At 39.6% G+C, this 21,728-nt stretch overlaps 1 protein-coding gene across 3 annotated transcripts in view; it reads right to left on the minus strand.

The window, feature by feature from the left end:
* The window catches only part of neurl1.L (neuralized E3 ubiquitin protein ligase 1 L homeolog), a 162,456-nt gene that overhangs the window by 32,277 nt on the left and 108,451 nt on the right, over positions 1-21,728 (minus strand). The window lies entirely within an intron of this gene.

The following is a 21,728-nucleotide window of genomic DNA, read 5'->3' on the forward strand; positions in this document are numbered from 1 at the left end:
TCAGTTATCAACAATTGTTTACAAATTCAACTTCATCAGACAGGACATCTTCATTTCCACCTAAAGGTGGTGGTTCCATGTACCTGCTCTACTTCTAATAATAAAGTCACCCACAAAGACTTACACAAGCCTTACACACACACACACACTTACACTCAAGCAACAGGTTCACACAAGCTTCATGCTCAATCACACAAAATGTTTTTTTTTTTTAGAAATAAACTATTCTATTAAATAAATATGGACATTCCGTTGCTTTGTATTCCTCGTGAAAAAGTTTGGAATTTTTAAAGGCTCTGTTTTATCCGTAATCTGTTGCAAATCTTTAGACTATACTTCTCTATCTCTGTGTTTGTATTCCTGCTTCTTCTTTCTGTTTTTACAGTACTGGATTTAGAGGAGTCTTGGTGAAACTATATTGAGTAAACTTGGCAAGGAATTTATGAGTGAGCTTTGATATAGATCAGTGACACACAAGCTGAAGTTTTCCAGCTGTCACTTAGAATTCCCAGCCGTCTCAATAGACTGGCAAACACTGGTGGTCCAGCGCCCAAAACAACAGTCGCATCAATGCATGAGTTGGACTGAAGGACTTAGGGTCAAGGTGATGAGGAACAACTCTTAGGATAGATCGAAATAAGATTTTGATCACCTGACTGAAGTTATAGTAGATCAGAGAAATAGTGTGCATCCACAAATTAGTTATTTGCTCAGACACCCAAGGGTCATGGTCCATTGGTTTATTTAAAATTCTTTTTTAATGGGTCATTGATAAGGGCTCTGTACAGTGGTTGCAGGAAGGAAGCTGGGAGAGTGGTACTAGGTTACTGCTCAATAGGGGAACACAGGGGTTTTCTGCCTTGAAACATTGTACATTCACTTTCCCTATAAAAAACGTCTACCACCACCTCCACCCGTTGAGTCAACATTCAATATATTACAGATAAAATATAATATTTTGCAAGTTTTTACCATTTAAGAATCCATTAATCTGATCTTCTGAAACCATCCACATTAAGGTGGGCTGTGCACACTCACTGCTATTACTCTACTGGGTAGATCATTGAACATTTAAATCAATAAATCTATTGCTCGTCCTCTAACAGAAAAATGTTTTAGACATCCGTGTAGAACACAATGACCCGAGTGTCAATACAAATCTGTGATTCTTGATGCACCAGTCTGTATTGATAGAAACCTTTCATTAAACTGGGATATGCAAAAACAGATATGCAAATGCAAAAATGACAAATATGTGTTTATTGAGCGGCTCATTGGGAGCTGCATACAATACTTAATGTGTCAGAATGTATATATATTTTATATTTATATATATATATAAAATGTAATTAAAGTATATATATAAAAAGTATATATATATATTATTGTGTATAAAGGTAGGAATGCACTGAATCCACTATTTTGGATTCGGCTGAACCCCCGAATCCTTTGTGAAAGATTTGTCCAAATCCGAATCTGCATATGCAAATTAGGGGTGGGAAGGGGAAACATTTTTTACTTTCTTGTTTTGTGACAAAAAGCCACTCAATTTCCCTCCCCGCAACTAATTTGCATATGCAATTTCAGATTTGGATTCGGTTTGGCTGGGCAGAAGGATTCGGCCGAATCCGAATCCTGCTGAAAAAAGCCAAATCCTGTCTGAATACCGAACGGAATCCTGGATTCGGTGTATCCCTAGTTCAGTGCAAGGAAGTCAGGTGAGTTAAGCAAAAGAAAAGTTCATTAGTTCTGAGCTTTAAACATTTACACTTAATTTAAAAAGGCAATGCAAGTAAAGCTGTATGTGTTTGTCTATGAAGGTTTTCATTCATCCAGGTCATGGCATATCCAGTAGAAGAAAATTTACCCAGACTGGGCCTTTGTCAAAAAACAAAACAGCCCAACGAGAACAGGAATAGAATTAACTGCCCTAAGACACAGAGTAGGCGGAACATAGTCTTTTCATATGTAGCTGGAGTCTCAGAGAAACTCGGAAGGATTTTACTTGAGGATGGGATTGCTCCCCAAAAGCTCGTGCTACAACTTCTGCGATTAAATGTGACAAAGGCTTAAGCCAGAACAGCATCAGTGTGCTTCTTCCCTACATACAGCTTTTCAACAAACATCACATTCCTTTGTTTTTCAAACCTAGCAACATACCAAGACAAAAACTGGTACACCCGAAGCATCCAACACCAAAAGAGAAACAAAGCAATGTGGTATACGCAGTCCAGTGCAGAGAGGAGTGCACAGATCTATACATTGGGGAGACAAAACAACTGCTCCCCAAGCCGATGGCTCAGCATAGGAGGGTGAACGCTACAGGGCAAGATTCAGCTGTTTTTCTACACCTAAAAGATAAGTTCTTTGAAAATAGCAATGGAGGCATGTTGAGTAACAATAGACCCTACATGGCACTCTTCATAGTATGGACAACCACCTAGATTTACTCATACATTTTAAAGAGAAAGATAATAAATCAGTGCCAACATAGATATTACAAAACTATAACTGACAAAATATAATTGCTAAAATGTCTAAAATTAAACTTAGGAGAGGAATTTACTAGTAATCTAAGATAAAAGAAACTCAAGCACATCTCATTTATGCTTTTATTGGTCAAATATCCTAATCTGTTATCTCACTGGAGAAGAAAACGCGATGTTCCTTTAGCTAGCTCTTTCTATGAAACATTTTTACGGTCATGCACGATAATGAATAATTATTGGGAATTGTTTCTTTACAAAGAAAAGTCATGAAAGAGAATTTACAGAGGAAAGCAAAAAGTCCAAGTAAGTAGGTTTAGAAGGAATGATTCTATTGTTCAGTCAATAAATAAAGGATCATTACATCTTCATTTGTTATTTTCCCCTATGTAATTGGATAATGGACATTTCCAGAGCTCAGTTATATTTATTTTTCATTTGTCATAAATTTTTAAGATTCTGTAAAGTTACGGCTGGACCAGAAGCAGCCATTTTTTTTCATTGGCAAGCTGTCAACATTCCTTACTCATCTCTTCCCATGGACCTACAATGGTGTTAAAACTGCCACTATAAAAAGCCATGGGTATCAGGTCTAGTAAACCAGGGCTGTGGCCTTTACAAACAGGCCTGTAAATGGCATTATCCATAGCAAAATCAGCTTTCTTGTAGCCTGTAAAGTACGGTAAGACACCATAACAGGTTTTCTAATTTAGTAAATACAGTTCTGTAGGGGACCTTGATGCCATAGTGGCTTTAACACTTCCTAGTCATGACTACATGGTCATGGTCTTTTTGCCACTTAATCTCGATGGGCCTCATACACCAAACCTAATCTGTAAGCCAGGGACATGCTGTACTCTTCTATTCAACCTACTGCCATCCCATTATGTCAGCATTCAGTACTGGATAGGTGTCTTTTGCCCTGTGCATTATGGGAACACCTGGGTGGCCCTTGAGGTCAAGTTCTTTGGTGGGTCCAAGGTATCCTCGTCTGACATTGAATGACTTCAGCTATTTTTGTGCTGTAATCATATCTGATGTTCATAGTTTCTCTGTTCCACATTTGTCACTCAATGTATGCAGACTGCTTCATAAAAATACATGCAGATATTTTTAAAGCCTGCACGATAGACTACGGCTGCATTTCAATATAAGTTGGGGTTCCAAAATTAGGTCAATGTCCTAGTAAGCTCATAACAATACTATAATTACATAAACATTGCTGCCATACTTGCAACAATATATAGAACATCACATCTATGTTCATCTCAGTTCTTATCTTAACTAACACAGGATTCCAGGAGATCTTAGGGAGCCAAAACAGATTCAGCCTAAATGGCCTTCAGGCTGCGTGTCCCAATGCGGCTCCATGCTCCCCTAAGGATCATACAGACTAATTAAGTTGAGATTTTGAAAAACAATGCTTAATTTCTTTTCTAGATACATTTTGTAGACCAGGCTAAAGACCAGTAAATGTTGATCTTGGATGAATCCTGATTTACTGTCATCGATATTCTTTTAACTACAGTTGGATCACTGATGTTTTCAATGTCTGTCTTGAACCAAAAGCTCAATGAAAAAGGCATTTTATGTTATTTACAGTATATATCGGTATGGGACCTGTTATCCAGAACACTTGGGACCTGGGGTTTTTCCGGGTAGGGAATCTTTTCATAATTTTGCTCACCATACCTTAAGTCTAGTGAAAAATAATTTCCACATTAAATAACCCAATAGGATTATTTGCCTCCGATAATGATTTATTATATCATAGTTGGGATGAAGATACAAGGTACCTCTATGGGAGAGGGCCTTCCTGTACTTTGTAGCTTTGTGTATAACAGGTTTCTGGATAATCGATCCTTTACCTGAATAAATATATTTGGGGACTAAAATGTTAATGTAATGTACTGTAGCTCCAAATTATGGAAAAAACCTGAAGGCCCACTAATTCCACATTACTTCGGATTCCACATTTTACAGTAGGGTGTGCTCGGGGGCCCTCAGCAGCCCATAAAGATCATAATATTTTATAATTACACTACAATATATTTATGCACAAGGGCTTTCTGCTGTGTGTGTCACCACCATAAAAGTAATTTATAAATGCAAACTTTCTCAGGGCTTTAATTCCCCTTTCAGCAGAAAAATTCCCGAAAACTCTATACAAACTGAAAATTTATACAAAGATCTCTCTCTTTTTTTTCTTCGTTTGATTACTGGAATCAAGGTTTCTGAATTTACATTCCCTAGATATATAAATATTTCCTAGAGTCATTTTTCAGTCTTTTGCAGGCCTTTTTTGACTGAAGAACAAGGGCGAACCTTTGATTTTCAGCAATGTTTAACTAGAAGGCTTGAAGAAACAAAACCAGTTCATAAACATTTACATTAAAATGCAGTTGTGGCTTTAAGTACCTGTTCAATGAATAATTAATGACCAGGGAGGTCGCGGAAACACAAGCTTCTTGACTGCTTTCATTTATCATATTTGTTTTATCATTTATTTACATCACACTCAGAAGTAGCTGAGAGCAGTGAATAGTGAGCTTCTGTTCTATATCGTCCTACTGGATCTGATACAGATGTTGCTTGGGATTTAGCAGCCCAAACTTGGGTCTTTACATTGTTAAAGTTAGACTAATTCTGAAATATTGCTTCCTCCTGTGTGAAAGACAACTCAATAGTATCCCAGCTTTACACGTGTAAAAGTTTCCATAGCTTGATTTGTATATCACACGGACTTGTCTATATTTTTATTAGACTTTTTCCTATACTGTTGTAGACAGCAAATTACAGAACCCAGAAGGAAAATTGCTTGCTAAACCATTGTTGACGGAAGACCAGAAATCGTACTGCCAAAGACAAGTTTTTCCACTTCTCTTCTCATAGGACATTTTGGCAGGTTTGAAATGGTCAACATATTTTAGACTTATTGATTGAGGAGGATGAGAAGAAAAAGTTTGACACAAGTGAAACTATGTGTCATCAAATGTGAATGTAATCGTTTGTTTAATTTAATATATTGCTTTTCCCAACAAGTTATTGAACTTTGGTTTATACTTGTCCAACTTAAAGCCTGCAAAACTCTATGTAGCAATAAAATAGAGACACTTTATAAACAAGGTTACTCTGTATTCTACTGTGAGATAACTATGATGTGCAACTTTCAAAAGGTCACCCTCCCAGGAGAAACTTCGCGGCTACCTATGTAGTTTTCCTTGCACGATTTGCTCAACCCATAAATGACCACATTATATTGATAAGACCAACTGGCTTCCAAGATGGTAGCTCAAATTATTTGATTAACCGTTACCTGCTTTATTGGTCGGCCTGGTTTCTCTAGAGCTGTGATTCCCAACGAGTTGCTCATGAGCAACATGCTGCTCATCAACCCCTTGGATGTTGCTCTCAGTGACCTCAAAGCAGGTGCTTATTTTTGGATTCATGGCTTGGAGGCAAGATTTGGTTGCATAAAACCAGGTGTACTGCCAAACAGAGTCTCCTGTTGACTGTCAGTCCACATAGGGCTAGCAAATAGATTTTCATGCTCCCCAACTGTTTTTACATCTAAATGTGGCTCAAGGTGAAAAAGTTGGAGACCCCCTCTCTAGAGAAACCCACAGGACATATGGTCACAAACACACCAGGTAGACAACAAATGGAAGCCATTGGGGTTGCCATGGAACACGCAGACTTGTGGTTGTCAAAGATACCTGGGATTTTATGATTTGCTGATACACTGATTTCTAAGAGAAAGGTATACAGAATTAGTGACCTGTGACTGATAAGCCCATGAAATTGTGGTCTCCTAGAGTTGACAGTTGCATATTTTGGTGACACAAGTGGAATGTAAATGGTTTAACATCTTGTGTTTTTATTTGGCAACACAAACCACAAACACACTCTGGCTCTAACTGCTATGGAGGATTTCCCATCCCTGCAATGGCATTGGAGTCTAGTACCCAGGTCCTTACAAACAAAACAGCAATCCAAGGTTTCAAGACAACTATACCTGTCAATTATATACAATGCAAGGCACTACAGAAAGAACTTTACAAGCACTGGTCAAAGGATTAGCATGTGAAATTTAGGAGGATATATCATGCTCCTCTGACCCAGGGACCAGCTCACAGATCTTATAAATGTTCTGTAGAATGTGACTACAGTAAGCTCTTTATGTGGGTAGGCAATACCTCCAAATGGAATATTCTGTTACTATACCTGAAAACTTTGGTTGCACTTTTGCCTAAATATCACACGTGTAATTATGAATTTCCCTACTATGTAATTAGACCCGTCTAGCTCATGTTTATTTTTTTCTTCCATTGTTTATTGAACAAATATTTAATAGAGAGCATTTTCCAGTCTATGACATTTTATCAGTTCTTTATCTTTAGACTGCCATTAGGCAAAGTAACCTACACTATTTGTTGAAGTAGGGACAGCAGCTAAGCAGGAATAAGCTAAAAATGGTTTGACCTTGAAGGCAAAGTAGCGCTTACCTCATCCTTCTTTATCTTGTATCTTGTATAAGAGATGGGAGTCATTAACAAGTTTTTTTAAGTTTTAACAAATGATTCATAGCAGGAAAGGTGCCAGATAAAAAATGAAAAATAACGGGTGGTTTTGAGGCTGCACTGGTTTCCAGGCAATCTTTTTCTGGCTTACAGCATTGCCCTGTCTGTTCTAGTGGCACCCACATGAATATCCAGCCCTTGGCTTCACTGCTGACACTTGCCAATGTGCCTTGCTCTCTTGGTGACAACTTGGTGAGATGTTATTCAGTATTCTAAGCCAACACTGACAAAAATGTACAAACTGAGACCACAACCTCCATTTGAAGATATCCTTCCTAGTCAAAAGAGACTTGAAATTCAGGGTTTTCTAACTTTTATAGGTTTGATAAAAATGTATGATTCCCATTATCTTTATTCATCCATTAGAAAAACATATTTCCAAACATTTTGCCCGTCTAAGGGTCAGGGCACACGGTCAGATTCGGGGAGATTAGTCGTCCGGCAACAAATCTCCTGTTCTTCGGGCGACTAATCTCCACGAATTGCCTCCCGTTGGCTATAATGTAAATTGCCGGCGGGATGGCACTCGGAGCTCTTTGTTTTCCAAAGTTGCCTGAAATAATGGCACCGAGTGCTTAATTTTCCGTGGTTTCCTTGTGAGTGCCATCCCGCTGGCGATTTACATTCTAGCCGACGGGAGGCAGTTCGGGGAGATTAGTCGCCCTGAAGAAGAGGAGATTTGTTGCCGGGCGACTAATCTCCCCGAATCTGAGCTTGTGCCCTGAGCCTAAGACTACCCTATGCTGTCCATGTTTTAGTGTTTGAAACCCTAATTAGTGAATGGAAATGATAATGAATGAACAAATGTAATTCTATGCTATGTACACTAAAAATACAACTCAAAAAGTGGGGTTTGCATGCACTTCTGCTATCTATGTGGGTTTCCTCTGGGTGCGCCAGTTCTTTCCACATTTCAAAAACAGATAGGTTACTTGGCACCTGATGGAAAAAAAACCTAATGTGTGTGTATTTCTGAATGTATGTGGCTCTATGTCCCTTTGGTAAGACATTAGACTGGAAAATCCAATAGAGCAGCTTAATTCCTTTAAAATGGAAACAAATCTTAGCTCCGACAATCCGTGACTGGTACTTAAAAGTGGAAGAATTGCATAAATTTGAGGAGCTCTCTCTTTATTTGTCTGATTCTTCTGATGTTTATGCCGCAAAGTGGTTGCGATGGCTCTCCTTTAAGGAGTCCGACTATTATAAACGAACCTCAGTATAAAGTGTGGGTTTCCCACCCTCTGTCTTACCCCTAACCTTGTTCACCCTTTTACTGCCTTCATGTATGACAATATTTTGGCCTACATTTTGCATTGCAGATTGTAACTCTGAATTGTATGTACTTTCCCCCCCCCTTTTTTTTCTTTTCTGTACCCCCTTTTTTATTTTATTTTCTCTGCTTATTTGAAAACTTAATAAAAGTCTAATTGCAATAGAGCAGCTTCACTATAACATGGTGAAATACATTATCCAGAAACCTGTTATACAGAAAGCTCCGAATAACAGCAAAACTATCTCTCATAGAGTTCATTTTAAACAAACAATTCAAAATTGTTAAAAGTGCAAAGTTATGGGATCTGTTATCCGGAAATCCATTATCCAGAAAGCTGAATTAGGGGAAGGCCATAGACTCAATTTAAATCAAATAATTCACACTTTTAAAAATGATTTCCTATTTCTCTGCTATAATAAAACAGTACATTGTACTTGATCCCAACTAAGATATACTGTATTAAACCTTATTGGAGGCAAAACAATAAATTCAAACAATGTTTAAATGATTTTTAATAGACTTAAGGTATGGAGATCCAAATTACAGAGAGCCCTTATCTGTAAAAACTCAGGTCCCGAGCATTCTGGATAACAGGTCCCATACCTGTATTTCCTTTTTCTCTGTGATCCTTATTGATCCTAACTAAGATACAATGAATCCATATTGGAGGCAATACAATCCTATTGGGTTGCTTTAATATTTAAATGATTTTTAGCAGATGTAAGGCATGCAGATCCACTTACAGAAAGACTCCTTATCCAGAAAACCCTTGCTCCCGAGCATTCTGGATAAAAGGTCCCATACCTGTATAAATAATGGCTTATAATAAATAACTATTAAAAATAATACAGGTATGGCATATATCACCAGGAATCCCATTATCTCGAAAGCTCAAGAATGTAACAATGCCAGTTCCCAAACTTTCCTATTTCAACAAACATTTATTAATTGTTGCCCAATTTGCTTCATCTTTGTTATAATAAGAGAGTACTTTGTAGATGATGTTACCGAAGCTAGCCTAAATCCATGCTGATGGCAGAATCAACCTAATATTTATGTTTAAATGTTTTAGGAAGCTAAAGGCATGTGCTCTATATTATGGAAAAACTCCAGAACGCCGAGATCCAGAAAACCCCAGTTTCTAAGCTTTCCAGATCATACATGCGATATCTGTAATCCTCAAATATTTAACAAAGCAAATGCCTGTTTACTCATCAATCTACGTCTGTGAGTTACACGTAGTTCTATTTTCCAACATTTTAGTCAATTTAAATGATAAGGAAAGAGGCAAAGGAAAATAAGCCGAGTGCTTAGTAATGCAGCCTGATAATTACTCGGCTGGTTACTTAGGGACAGTATCTCAGCTACAAATGAGTGTTTCTAAATAGCAGCTTTAACCTTTGTGCAAATGACAATGAATACATAAGGGGACTGCATTCGTATTACTATGGTTTCAGGCAGAAGCTGACCACTTAAAGCACAAGGCAGGGCTAATAACCCAGGCAGGTGATTCACAACTCAAACAGGTTCATTAATACTGAACTGGCCTTTTATGAATGCTGTCTCAAGAACTGCAATTGTCTCCAACTGACAATGGAATGAAATCCCAGGTTCCCCCAAGCCCCCAAGGGACTGTAAAAGTCTTACACAGTATCAGACTGGGACACCAGGGGCCCACCAAAAAACCTTAGACCAGGGGCCCACTCTCAATACTATTATTATTCTTCCTCTCCTCACTCAACCTCTATTCTCCTAGTCTCTTTTCTTTTTTCATACTATAATCTATTATTCTATTTAGCCTCTTTTTCTCATAGAAATAGGGAATGGCCATGAAATAGACCAAATGTTTAGCAGCATGAGGGCCCACTGACACCTGGGCCCATCGGGACTTTTCCTGCAATCCCGATGGGCCAGTCCAACACTGGTTTTACAGCTATTGGATCGAGTATCTGGAAGGCATAAGGGTCTTTCTGTGATTTGTAGCATCATACCTTAAAGGAGAAGGAAAGACTTCGTACAATGGGGGTGCCAAACCCCGGGCCGATGCTCCTAACAGCAGAAAACTGCACTGGCCTGGGGTTATACCAGTGAGTACCACAAAGCGTTCCTCTTCCGTCCTCCTCTTTCCTTCGTGCAGCTGTGCATGCACAGTAGAACGAAAAGCAGAACTTTAGCGAGAAAGTCGGCTATTCCGTTCAACTTAGCATTTAGTTGAAACTGAAGAGGATCGCTCCATGGTGCTCACTGATATAACCCCGGGCCGGTGCAGTTTTCTGCTGATAGGAGCACCGGCCCGGGGTTTCAGGTAAGTCAATATAGTCACTTGGGGTGCCTAACATTTGGCACCCCCAAGTGTACGAAGCCTTTCCTTCTCCTTTAAGGCTACTAAAAACATTTGAGTATTTAAAAAAATCCTATAGGGTCTTGAAGGGATGAAACGAATCGACTATTTTGGATTCGTCCGAACCCCCGAATCCACCGTGATGGATTCAGCCGAACATCGTACTGAATCTGAATCCTAATTTACATATGCAAATCAGGGATCAGAAAGAGAAAAGGAGAAATGCATTGATAAAAAAAATGTTATATCCTTGTTTTGTGACGGAAAATGTCACGTGATTTTAAAGATCTGGATTTGGTTCAGCCAGGCATGAGGATTCTGCTGAATTAGAATCCTGCTGAAAGAGGCCGAATCCTGGACGAATACCGATCCGAACCCTGGATTTGGTGCATCTCTAGTCTTGTTATTACATATAAAAACATTATCAGTCAAAGTTAAAATAAGAATTGTTTGCTTAAATAGAAAAATGGGATTTTGCAGGATAATGGGTTTTTGGATTATAGATCCCACAACGTATTGAGTTACCAACTGTTCAGAACAAATACCAGCCTTCTTATCTCTGTAATATTTCTCCCCTATCTGAAACATTGGGATTTTTATACAGGCCAGGTAGTAATCATGTACACAAGTTGAACACAAAAGATCTATTCATACAGTGAGTATTATGTTGCATACTAAAACCAACAGAAACTTGATAAGCTTCCAGAAGGGATAATGCCCTGAAAGGAACACTAATGCACAGAGGTGTGCTCCATATTCAGCAGAAATTATATTCAGTATTGTTTCAAAGCAGAAACCAGTGGCCCAGGCCCGGACTGGCAATCTGTGGGTTCTGGCAAATGCCAGAGGGGCTGCTATAAGGTGCCATTTAAAGTCAGTATTAGTGGGCTGGTGGGGCTGTTTGGGCCTCTCTGTGGGCTGATTGGGCCTTTGTGTACCTGAAATGCCAGGGCCTTAATTCTTAGTCTGTACCTGCCATGACCCGTGGGTTGTGACGTTCACTTCATTTAAATAAAACAAGCAGCATTTATTTCATATGATTTATATATGAATATCCAACCTGTAGTTGGGCAAGATATTAGGCCCTGGTGGGACCCAATATATAACAAACCTCATCTTATTTCTACCACAAAGCTGTGCCACACAGATACATCTTATATCTAATGGTGCATAGAGTTGGCCATAGAGATCAGGTTCTTTGGTGGACATCCCCAGTTAGGTACTGGTTGGAAACCTCTTGGTATGAATGAAGTTGCAAAGAGTGAAGCTGAACATAAGCAACTGAAATGTCATGTACCTTGGTACCCTGTCTAATAAATAGTTGTCATTTATCACTTGAGGATGAATATATACCCAAACATTATCATTTGTAGACACTGTGTCTACAGAATAGTGTGTGGTCCAAGAAAGTATGCATGTATGACTAATTATTGTGTATGATGGATGTGTGTACATGCATGAGTGCAAATCCTAAAGGAAACATTGATCTAGATTAGGGGTCCACAAAATATTATACATGTGAGCCACATTCAAATGGAAAAAGTGTTGTGGAGCACCACAAGCATGAAAAAAGTTCCTGGAGTGCCAATTATTGGCTACTTGGTCGCCCCTATGTGGACTGGCAGCATAGAGAAGGCTCTGTTTGGCATTACACTAGGTTTTTATGCAACCAAAACTTGCCTCCAAGCTCGGAGTTGAAAAATAAGCACCTGCATTGAGGCCACTGGGAGCAACATTCAAGGGGCTGGGCAACACACGCCACTGGTTGGGGATCACTGATCTAGACCCAACCTATAATTATAATGATCTGTAAATAGATGCAAATGGGTATGTGTGTTTCTGGTTCACAGCTGCTATTAAGACAATCAACGTGGATACACGCTTTGGGGTGCAAAGAAGCAACAGCTCAACTAGTGTGTCCATCAATTTGCAAACTAAGGGGGTTATTTACTAAACTCCGAATGCAAAAATCCCGAAGAATTTGTGATTTTTTTTTATAAAATCTGATTTTTAAAAAAATCACAAATTTTTCGGAATTTATTAAACCCAGAGGATGGAAAAGTCTGAATCAGAAAATCCGGCATCTCAGACCTGTCGAGGTTGCATATAAGTCAGTGGGAGAAGTCCCAGTGATTATTTGATGTGCGCTGAGTTTCATGCAATACCCCAAAGTTTTCGGGCAAAAAAAGCATAAGAAATCTGAGTTTTCAGGTGAAAAATCTGATTTTTTCCTACTTTCCACTAGGGTGGTTATAGGTTTCCAGACCAACCCCAACAACCAAAACTGATTATTACTGGTTATTTTACTGATACTGTGGCCAATGGAGGCCACTATTTTATTAGTCCCTTGGACTAAAATTCTACTTATAAATACGGTATATTGTACCTTTAAGTTACATTTTTGTGTTCCTGTCCATATACAAACAAGTTGAGACATTACAGCAGGGATCCCCAACCTTTTTCACCCGTGAGCAACATTCAGAAGAAAAAGGAGTTGGGGAGCAACACTAGCAAGAAAAATGTTCTTGGGTGCCAAATAAGTGCTGTGATTGGCTATTTGGTTGCCCCTATGTGGATTGTCAACCTACACCGAGACTCCGTTTGGCAATACACCTGGTTTTTAAGCAACCAAACATGCCTCCAAGCCTGGAATTCAAAAATAAGCTCCTGCTTTGAAGCCACTGGGAGCAACATCCAAGGGGTTGGAGAGTAACATGTTGCTCACAAGCTACTGGTTGGGGATCACTGCATTACAGCAATGATCCCCAAGCAAAGCACAATGCAAACCATACAAACTATCAAGTTTCTACTTTACACAGCTTAGTACTTGAGAAGTTTCCAAAACATGCTTAGTAGATTGTCCTTAGGGAGACCCAAGGGGAAGTGGGGGAGGTCACAAAGAAAGAAGGTGACCGAATTAGTATAAATAACACTGAAAGGAAAGCACTATTTACTAAACAAGCCAACTTTGTAATTGGGAAGACCAACGTGCAGTATAATGTAAACACTCTGAACCAAGCAGAGTGTTATGTGAAGGTTACTGTACTTTGACTCAATAGCCCGCAGCGACAGATGTAAGCCAATATGTTGTCATTATATAGGCGATATTTACATACGCAATTCATTAACTCAGGACGCCAGGCTCTTAAGTCAAACATGTCGCTACTTCTCAGGGCTGGGAGATTCAGTACTTCTATTTGTTTAAAAAGATCACAAAGAACCATGCAGAAATGAGCCGCTGGGTTACAGAGAAATTCTTATGATAAACTTGCCCCCCATCCCTTTCCAGACATCCCATGTTGCTTCCCATTAGTAAATAGTATCATTATGAATGGGCAAGTGCAGCATAGGTACAGGTATGGGACCTGTTATCAATAATGCGTTCCAAATAAGATGCCTTTCCATAATTTGGATCTCCATACCCTAAGGGAAGAGCTCCACAATAGTTTTTCGTCAGCAAACAAACGCACACGACAAGTCGGATCAGGGTCGGACTGGGGGGGAACGGGGCCCACCGGGACTGTTGCCGAGGGCCCACCCTTCCCCCCACTGTGACGCGCCGGCTCAGCAAGGAAGCCGCTCGGTGCGCATGCGCAACAGCGCCGCTTGGCGCGCATGCGCAGGCGGCGCTGCTCAGCGCCGATAATTTTTATTTATTTTTTTTAAATATAAATATTTAGAGAGGGGTTCAGGCCCGGCGGGGGCCCATGAGGGTCGGGGCCCACCGGGTATTTTCCCGGTGTCCCGCCGGGCCAGTCCGACACTGAGTCGGATGGAGTCGCACGCATGAAGATGTAATTGGACTGAATGAAAAGTCGGAAGGTAACAACTACATTACATCCGACGCGACACAACTGTCGGATGTGGATGCAGAAAGCAGCGTCTTCATCCGACAGTCGGACCATGTAGTTGTTAACTCCAGTTTTTCATTCAGTCCAATTTTATCTCCAGGCGTGCGACTTCATCCGACTTGTCGCGTGCGTTTTTACTGAGGGCATCGATCCGACGCAAAAACGCTTGTGGGGTCCAGCCCTAAGTCTACTAAAAAATAATTTAAACTTTAAGTAAACCCATTGGATTGTTTTGCCTCAATAAGGATTAATTATATCTTAGTTGGGATCATGTACAAGCTACTGTTTTATTATTACAGAGAAAAAGGAAATCATTTTTAAAAAATTGGTTAAATTTGTGTCCTGTAATTTGGAGATTTCTAGATAACAGGTTTCTGGATATCAGATCCTATATCGGTACCACCAAATATAGTTCTGTATTGTTCGCCAAGTCTGATCCAGGGTTATATGGGAGCCGTGCCAGGTTAACTTTTAGTATGTCACAGAATGGCTAATCCTAAATCCAGAGATTAAGGTAACCGAGGGCTTGTGGTACTCAGGTGCCTATAAATTTATTTTTAAATTTAAAAAAAAAATCCCCCAGCTTCTGCCACAGATTTCCATAGGAAATTTGGTGACGGAGCTGGGGGGATGAAGCTTATTGACTCGAGTATAAGCCGAGGGTGAGAAATGCAGCAGCTTCTGGTAAGTTTCAATCAAAAAATTGAGGGTTTCTGCTCCCATTGGAGGTGCTGGCGTCTCGTTTTTGGATGCCGTCGACCATTCTTGGATGCCGGCGAATATTCTTGGAGACTATTCTTGGACGCCGGCGACTATTCTTAGGCGCCGGCGAGCGGTTTTGCGCTTGACCCGAGTATAAGCCGAGGTAGAGTTTTTCAGCATATTTTGGGGGCTGAAAAACTCAGTTTATACTCGAGTATATACGGTATATACTGTAGCTTTATTTTCATCCTTCCAACTAGACTTGTGGCCACTTTCATCAAAAGATCCCAACTAAAACAACCCATAAAACTAGGGATGGAGAGCCTGACCTACTTTCCTTTAGTGCAAAGGTGATCTAAAAGAAATGGAGGTCAACATGTATTTTAGATATGTTCAGCCATAAATGGCTGAAACTCTATTTATACTCTAAATTCAAGATGAGCCGTCATTGAACCATGACTAAGTATCGGCCTTGGATGAGGCTGAGAATGAGGCTGAGATAATCATTCTATTAAGCCAGACTGCTTTTCTGCTTTTTTTAGTGACCCTAAAGGATGATGGGATAGGAAATCTATTAAAGGGGCGTATTTGTAATATAGGAGTTGTTCATATACATACATTTTTCCTTAACCAGTGCAACAGTTTGAACCTCCAAAATCGTATAGATAAAATCCTGAAATGCCAATTTCCCAGCATCCTCAGCAGTAACTTAAGAGGTATAAAACACCTAACAATGTTCCGAATATTGATGCAATTATTCCAAGCACTTTCAACATCCCCGCAGAGAAACACAACAGATGTGGGACTTCTCTTTAACACGGCATTGTTTGGAAATGAGTAAATGCAAATTGATGAGGTGAAACGGGGGCAGAGGGTGCAGCTGTTGGTCTGCTAACTATAATAACAACGGGTTTTTGCCAAAGGCGGCTTTTTGGTTTAATAAAATCAAAAGTCATTTATAATGAGGGATTCACAGTTACATTATTACCATTTGTTGCAGCCCCATTCTTTTCCAATGCATGCTATTTGGTTTAACCCTTCTCTACTGGCTCACTTGTCTTCAGGTAGGGATGCTCCGATTCCAATTCAGCCGAATCCCAGAATCCTTCATGAAAGGTTTGGCCGAATACCAAAACCCTAATTTGCATATTCAACTGAGAGATTTTTCTTTATGACGAAAAGTCACATGATTTTAAGGACTCGGATTAGGTTTCAGCCAGGCACAAGGATTCACCCGAATCAGAACCCTGCTGAAAATGATCAAATCCTGGCCGAATACCGAACCCGAAATGCTGGATTCAGTGCACCTCTAGCTTCAGGTAAAAAAACTAAAATCCTTGGGTTGAATAAACGGTAAGGGTTGGGGGTTGATATGTCAATATTGGCATGCTAGACACTGATTCTGTCTTTAATCTAACATTCTGCTTAGGGCAATCACCCACCATTCACTTTAAGTTTACTCCAGAAAACCCCAGTTTCCGAGCATTCTTGATAACAGGTCCCATACCTGTTTTCACTTGGGTAGATGTTGCTTGGAAACCCTGACTACCATGTTTCTGAGGGTCAAGTACCTTACATACGACCCGAATAAGGTGCGTAACCACAAGGACTTCCCGAAGAACGTCCACGTTGGAATCAATTATTTAAAACTTATATGGCTTTATTTATTTATTGTTTAAAAATACAAACAGCGGGCTGATGAATATGTAGTTCGAAGCATTTTAGTGACTGCTATGTCACTTCAGCAGAAGGTTTCGAGGCATCGAGCTACATATTCCCCTGTAAGCTGTTTGTATTTTTAAACAATATATAAATAAAGCTGCTAAGTTTTAATTAATTGGCTCCAGTGTCGGACTGGCCCACCGGGATACCAGGAAAACTCCCGGTGGGCCCAGGTGTCAGTGGACCTATTGCTTCTAACCATTTTGCCATTTCATGGTTATTCTCTATTTCTTTATGGGAACAAAGAGGTTTAATAATGAACAAATAGAGTATAGTATGTAGAGAAAAAAGACTAGGAGAATAAAGAGGTTGAGTGAGGAGAAGAAGTATAATAGTTTGGAAAGTGAGCCCTCAGCCTAAGGTTTTCTGGTGGGCCCCTGGCATCCCAGTCCGACACTAATTGGCTCCAAAGTTGATGTTCTTCAGGAAGTCTTTGTGGTTATGCACCTTATTCGGATCGTATGTTTGCCATTGCCAGAGTGGAGGATTTGGACTAATCAGGTGGCAGACTAATTAAGCTCTCTCTTCCCAGCCTTAACGTTACCTTCTTCCTCAGTCAAGTACCTTACATACAGTATGAGTGCACCCCCCCCCCCCCGTTTGCAGGCTTGCAGACTACATTATGCCTGGAATGACCCTAAATGATGCCACTGCCCTTTTTTGTTATTTTACCAAACTGAAACCGAGAATTCTGAGAAAACCATCAATGCTATTCTGTATCGTTGATGATAAGTCATGGTTTTACTGTTCTTCTGTATATTTCTTGAAGTGTCTTGGACTCCAATAACCCACCATGAATCTTTTTTGGCGGCAACACAATTGCGTTTTGGTTTTAATGTTTAAATATGTTGTGATTGTTTGTAGGCATGGTATTGCATTGCACTTATTTATTTATAGAGCACCACAGGGTATAAACACACGGATAGAAAATGTACAATTATTATAAATCAGACAGCAAGAATAAATATGTAAGTAACTGGAATGAGGTCCCTACACTGAAGAGGTTGCACTCAAGGGTGCCTCTAATAACAGAAAGAATCCCTTAACCCCAAAACTTCAGGCCACAAGCATTCTAAATAGAATATCCAATTTAGTACTCAGTTGTGTATCCCAGGGTGAAATACAGCCGTCTATTCTACTCCATTGGTGACTGGCCTCCAGAAACATGTCAGTATGAGCCCCATGGGATGTCAGCTCAGCAGCGAATCCTGGGCTCATCTGTCAGTATTTACCCTCATCTAACACCATGTAAGGGCAATGAGAATATAATGCATGGCAATCGCTGCTCCTCACCAAGCCCTGACTATAGAAAGAGTCACATCTGGGCAAAAGAATTTACTGTGCAACACTATCCAACCGGAAAGCATCAGAATATATCCAACACACAACATGGAGTTTACCATTTTTGTACGTTCTACATTATATTTGGTCATTGTTATTTTTTACTTGATGGGCACACAATAAAATAAATCATAATGTTTTGTTTGACCAAAGAATTATGATCTTGGCAACGAAACTGCAACTTCATTGTGCTCCGCTTAGCAAATTATTGGCTGGTAAACAATTCTCTGCAAAGATCTTTATCATGAAACTGCTCCTTCTGACTAAACCATGCAACATGATGGCTTATTTGTTTTCCCCATAGCACAAAGAGTAAGCTGAAACCGGAACAGACAAGTTCAGATAAATTCATTTACAAAAACCCCATGAAAATGCTGACAAAGCAAAACTCACAACACAATGGGGCAAATTTACTTACCTTCGAAGTTGCGCCAGCGTTGGCTTCGCCGCACTTGGCAAGGCGAAGTTTCGCCAGGGCGCAGCTAATTCACTAAAATCCGAAGTTGCGCTCAGGGAGGCGAAAGGTAGCGAGGTAGGCTGCGATATTGTTAATTTGTCAAGCAAATCGAAGTTACGCTAGCAATGCCTAATTTGCATACGGCGCCAAGTTAAAGTACAATGGACGTATATGTAGCAGCAAATACATTACACTACGCAAGCCCAGGGAAGCTTCATAAAATTAAATAGAGTTATTATTTTGCCCAATACATGTGCCCACTGTATAGTTTAGGTGCAATATGTTAGGAAATGTAGGGGGGCAGGAGGGTACCCCCAAAAAAATGTACAATCTTTTTCAGCCTATCACCCTTAAAAAAGTAAAAGACGCCAGCGGTTTTTTGGGACATTTTAGTTACTTCGCGTGGCGTAAGGGTGGGAAGTAGAGTTAGAGTAGGTCCACTTCGCTAGTGAATTTACACCAGCACCCGTTAGTAAATCGGCAAAGTAACGAAATGACGTCAAAGTAACGAAATGACGTCATGCTGGCGAATTTTCATTCGTTTAGTAAATTTTCACCAACAACTTTGAATATTCCTCTTTCAGCAATATGATTGGGGGGGGGGTTCCATCACCAGTATATGTACGTTTGAATACACAGTAACCTGAGCATTGCGGAAACCTGGGGGGGGGGTGAAGTACCTAACAAATAAAATACTAAACTATAATAATATACTATCTATACTATAATAATATATACAGTTTTGTTTTTGTAGATAGGGAAGTAATTTAATTGTTATTCTTGCAGTTTATTCTCCTCAAAAACAGCCATTTTGTCCAATTGGTCAGATAGAAAAGCCAATATATATCTGTAACCTTTAAGCTAATGGTGATCTATGGAGGCAGAGAAAAGTCTGCTCCCATTGGCTCCTTCCTGCACTGACAGACACAGCGTTGCCTTATGTACAGACACACGGAGTGGCTTTCATCAGATTTAAGTGTGGTCCTTGTGGTCTACAAATGGCCATGTGGGGGGGTGCAGGTCCCTGATGCAGCAGTTCAGGTGGGCCGAACCCCCCCTCAGTCTGATGCTGCGTGGCAACTTTGTAAACAAGCAGGTAAGTATAAAATAATAAAATTACTTTTCCAACAACAAACTCAAACCTCCTCTGTGCAGAGAGATATTATAAAAAGTTGACATTCTTTCTCTTTAAAGAATGTGTTGTATTTTTTTAAAGGGTGTTTCTAATTTGCAAAATGAGCAGGTCTCACATTTTCCGTACAGTTGCTGTGAAAATTCAGTTCTGCAAAATGTGTCAGAAAACAGGACACATCCAGCTGAACCAGTCCAACTGTAAATAATGATCAATATCATTGCTACATTGCAACTAGCGCTGCCTAGAAAGATGCTGTTCTATCACATTATACATTCATTTACTAAGACCAGGCAAATCTACACAGAGGAAACAATCAGCAATAAGCTTTGATCAGTCTACTGCAAGGAGAATACTGTAATCAACTATTGTGTAGTTTGTTGCTAGGGGTTACAGCCCTGGTGCAAATTTGAGCACCATTGGGGCTCTTTCCCACTGAGCCTTTACTCTTTAATTTATGCAATTTTTCATTGTTCGCTACTGTCAGGCTGCAGGGAAAGTATGTTAAACTGATCACTTTTTAATATTTGCCTCCTTGCAGGTTTGGACAGCTAATAATTACCATAAAATTCGAAAAAGGCGGCAGACAAAATCATAGGGGCATCAACAACCTCAACATTATGCAGACTTGCACAATGAAGTTGACATGTTAAACTAGGTCATTTTAAATATATATACAAATAATTAAAGGAACAAAGCAGTTTTGAAATGAACTTCCTATTTTATACTTCTCTTTTTCTTGTTTTTTTATGCAACTTCCTTAAATGAAGATTATGGTGCAGATACGAAGCAGCAGCATTATGCCAGTCACTGTATCTATAGACTGGTTAATTGTATTTTCTTCTGTGCCACAGAGGATCACTGGCTTCCTATGACTTCATGCTTGGAAGGTATTTTCATTAAGCCTGAAAGCATCACATCTGCCCTTGAATCTTGTGCTCTCCCTTTCTTGTACTGACCCCTGTTTTCTGGGAGTTCTGCCTTCTCGCCGTGGCTTTTATCTTCTTTTTGTTGTGGCAAATTTTTGCCGCAGTTTAGCAAAAAAATGTGCAGATGGTGAAATGTGGAATTTCACCTTTCATTTAACTTTTAGTATGATGCAGTGACCGATACTCTGAGACAATTTGCAATTGATTTTCATTTTTATTATTTATGGTTTGTGAGTTATTTAGCTTTTTATTCAGCAGCTCTCCAGTTTCAGCAGTCTGATTGTTAGGGTCCAAATTGCACTAGCAACCACGCATTAATTTAAATAAGAGACTGGAATATGAATAGGAGAGGCCCGGATAGAAAGATGAGTAATAAAAAGCAGTATAACCATAAATGTGTAGCCTTACAGAGCAAAGTCAGGAAAAAAAGTCAAATAATTCAAAAACTATAAAAATGAAAACCAACTGAAAAGTTGCATAGAAGTGGCCATTCTTTAACATACTAAGTTAACTTATCGGTGAACTACCCCTTTAAGATTACAATGTAGCATGAAAACTTTTTTAGATGGTCACGGTCTCTCAGGCCTCAACCTGCAGTGTTATTCCATGTAACCTCATATTCATGTTTTGGACAAAACATTTCAATGACGATCAACAACTACTTTTTGTTGGGCAAACATTAGTCCCTAATGAACAACCCACCAATCTATCAGATACAATCAGATTTTGCCATTCCATAGTGTCGAACAGAAAGCAGCGTATTGCTCCAAATGCAAAAACCTTCAGCAAGTCAAACTTAAACATGCATTTTAATAGCATAGAAATTTTAACACCTGTCCGAATTAATTGACATCCATAGTACATGAATATCGTAGGGGCCACCATGCTCACAGATAATCACACTAAGCTTT

This window comes from Xenopus laevis, chromosome 7L (assembly GCF_017654675.1).
Source record: "Xenopus laevis strain J_2021 chromosome 7L, Xenopus_laevis_v10.1, whole genome shotgun sequence".
NCBI classification, from domain to species: domain Eukaryota; kingdom Metazoa; phylum Chordata; class Amphibia; order Anura; family Pipidae; genus Xenopus; species Xenopus laevis.